Raw genomic sequence first — 3,506 nt, 5'->3', positions numbered from 1 at the left:
CCTCTTCCAGATCTCTCTAAACCCATTCCTCACCTTAGGAGGGATTAGGAGGAGGCACTATTTCACTGTTAGAGTGGCTAGGATCTGGAACCAACTTCCTAGGGAAGTGGTCCTTGCTCCTACCTTGGGTAAATTCAAAAAGAGGTTGGATGAACACCTGTCTGGGGTCAGACTAGATGATCTATTTAGGTCCCTTCTGACCCTTAACTACTATGAAACTATGAAACATCTACCCAAAAAACCTTGCCTGCCTATCACCTCTACCACGGGTTCTGATTCCACTAAAGAACTGTAATGTTATATGGATCACAGATACGGAGACATAGGCCTAAAGGGAACATTGTTATTCAGTAGGCTAACCATGTTCAATAGACAGAGCCAAGTACATTTAATTTACCAAATGATCTAAGATGTAAATGGGTGTATAGGTAAAAATACAGCAAAAACTAAATATGTACCAGCAAGGATAAGAAACCTAAAACTCATAAAAAAGCAGGGCTGAGAGTCCAGATTAGGAAAGAGCGTATTTCAAAGTGTAAAAACAACAATGCAGATACCCACTGTTATGAGCAATGAAGGGATGAAGAAACTGTGGTTAACAGCCTACAACCAGCCCTGGAAATGGCAGTGCCGTGTGGGGTAGAGTGTGAATCAGGAAGAAATAATCATCAGAACAATCTCAGCCTGGTTGTATTAAAAGGCATCAATACATATTATTTTAGTTACATTTCCACGTAAATACCCAGTGCCAAGGAGAGATCCTGGTTCTCTCTGGTAATCTAGATAGCTAAGCTTTCATCTCATTCTCTAGGATGTGTAGAAATACACCGTTTTCACTGCTCTGCTGCTTCACTTCCTGGGCGCACACAATCCCTTTTCCATTACCTATACACAGCAGAATTCACCTGATCTCCAACAGAAAAGGCTGCAACACAAGTAAATAACTGCAAAGCACAATTACTAATTATACATACCATCTTCTCACGAACACATCACTTTATTTGCAAACAGTGAGGAGCCGCTGGTGTTGCTGCTTCTTTCCCAGTCTTTCCTGAGGTCGTGGCTTTTCCCAAAGAATGCTGGGATTGTAGTCCTGCTTCTCCCAGGGTGCTTAACTTCATGTCGTCAAAGACCACAACCCCCAGAATGCCTTCTTGCCAGCATTTCCCAGGCAACATCCTTGAGAATCTGCTCCTACAGCCTATTCCTGCCATCCCACTGTTGTGTAATGTGATAAAGCGCTAAAATTATCGTCTGGTGAAGTAGGTTGTTGCCTGTGAAAGCTGAGGACTTTCTGAACCAGTTATTATTGTCTAAGGTGTCATCCTGCCCTGCCTTCTGCTTTGTTAGCAGGCAAGGATTGTTAAAAGTGATTTAGGCTTTTTGTTGTTCATAAATCATGCGTTAAACTAGGAAAAGCCACCTCTTATGCATACAGATTTGATTGAGTATCTCAGCCAGGTTTCTTTTCCAGTATCAGCAGTTAAAAAGAAAAAAACCCAAAAAACCCAGCTCTGTTACCATTAGAGATTAGGTTATTTTTTTCTTTCCCCTTGTTATACCTGAGATTTTAAAGGGGTGATATTTTCAAATTATTTTCCACAACAGCAACACTAAAGAGAATTTTAAACCTTCCAATAAAAATCCTAAAGAGTCAATAGTTTGTGCCTGTGTTTTATAGTAGAGAATAAAGGGAGGGTGGGGAAATAAAACGCAGGAAAGGGATACTGAAGTCTTGGACTGCCTCCAAAATCATCTGAAAGCGCAATGCAAGCCACGCATGAGGCAGGGATTGAAGTGGGCCTTGTTTCTCCAATGCGTTCCTCTCTATTTTCTCACCTGGGCATCCTCTCTCAAGAGCTCTGTCCTGCTGTAAGATGTTCCCCGTATCAGTCAGAGCCTGTCAGTTTTCTTTACCACACATTTCTAAAAGAAAACACTGCTTCCCATGCCAACTGGCTAGAGAGGCAGGTTTAAACCTGCCTTTAAAAATCTGAACTGCAAAAAAAATGATGTACAACTCCTACCTCAATTTCCATAAGGGCACTTTTTAAGCTACAAAGGAGTCCTGCTGTCTGTAAGGGTGGCAACCAAGCTGGCAGGAAAAGGAAAGGTTATCAGAAAGACTTAAAAAACCCCCAAACATTTCAAGATCTGAAATGAAAGCAAAAGGATTTTCCTTCCCACAGTGGGTTCAATAAAATATGGAAGTTTACTGCACTAGGTAGTTTTTACAGCAGAGTTCCCTTTAATTAGAATGCAAGATACAAAACAGCAGATTGGCCCACCCACATAATCAATGTCCAATGGTTAATTATAATCAGGGCAACTTCTTTCTCCAGTTATTTAATGCAATAAACAGCTGGATTTTGTTCCATTTTGATAATAAAGGCTTTGAAACTACAAATGTACATCAAAAATCCTATAGGGCTCACCAAGATATCTTGAAATATAGCTTCAAACAGTCATTGTTTCCCACGTTTTGCAGTATGCAAATTAGTGAGCATGATGAGGTCCCCATGTAAAATATTCTCTTGCAATGAAGGAAGTGCTCGGAGTCTTTGACTCACTGTGCTCAATTCCTGTTGAGAGCATCTATTACTCCCAATATCGACAAAAAAAGTAATTAGAAAGAAACAAGAACTTCATCCATATAAAAGATAAAAGAATTGAGTAGCAATGACTAGTCACCCTTCCTTCCCAGTAATTGCTTTAAAAAAAATTTAGAGGGAGGATTTTATCTGCATACTTCTTTTTATTATACTAGTCTGATGTATCCAATATTGATTTTGATTTGCAGCTGCTTTATAGTGGACCTTTGAAAATGTACAATGAAGAACTTTTAGCTGTTCTTTAACTAACATTTAGTATGTGTGTTCCTTATGCTAAATCTGAATCAAATACTCTTGAGAAAAGTATAGTTCTGTTCAAGAAAAGGAAGTTTACTCATTGCTCAGATGTAATCCTCTCTCACACCATAATATAAGCAGCATCTGGAAGTTTTGATTAAAGACTGAACATGACCTTGGACATTTTACTTAGTCTTATTATCCATCTGAAAAACAAAGATTAGCCTAGATCTTACAGAATGTATTACTGCTTTGAGTAGAGCTCAACAGCAGCCAGATACGAACAGAAATGGAAAATTCAAGTCCTTTAGCATGTCTTCCTCTTCCATGCACCAACTTTAGCCTGTTACACTTCATCAGATTTTTATCAGTTCATAAAAGGTACCCAAATAATACAAACTTATTTCTGTGCAAAGGATGGAGAACACATCCTACACTTCATGCTCTGTGCACTGAGGAATTGCTCATGTCCTCATGCTAAACTTCCCCCCAGAGAACCAGGAGTCCCCAGGAAATATGGAACCAGAGCAATCATCTCCTACATTATTGCAGCATGTTGTCATGTTTCTGCTCTTTTCCTCAGATAATGCTAGGATTTTTATCATCTACTTGGCAAAATTCAGAAAAGCTTGCGAAGCCCAACTGTAGAGGCTGCAG

General features: G+C 39.6%; 1 protein-coding gene across 2 annotated transcripts in view; it reads right to left on the bottom strand.

The window, feature by feature from the left end:
• CLDN12 (claudin 12) overlaps positions 1 to 1,174 on the bottom strand; it is an 11,129-nt gene extending 9,955 nt beyond the window's left edge. Inside the window, exon 1 of one of the 2 annotated variants that reach the window (XM_025210000.1) lies at positions 975 to 1,174. The gene's annotated coding sequence lies outside the window, so the exon portion shown is untranslated. The remainder of the gene's footprint in view (positions 1 to 974) is intronic. The other variant, XM_006028565.3, reaches the window with a different exon arrangement.
• Between the last annotated feature and the right edge of the window lie 2,332 nt (positions 1,175 to 3,506).

The sequence above is a fragment of the Alligator sinensis genome, unplaced genomic scaffold (genome assembly GCF_000455745.1).
Source record: "Alligator sinensis unplaced genomic scaffold, ASM45574v1 scaffold479_1, whole genome shotgun sequence".
NCBI lineage: Eukaryota > Metazoa > Chordata > Crocodylia > Alligatoridae > Alligator > Alligator sinensis.
Note: the sequence above shows the minus strand (reverse complement) of the source record. Positions and strands in the feature narration are given on the sequence as shown.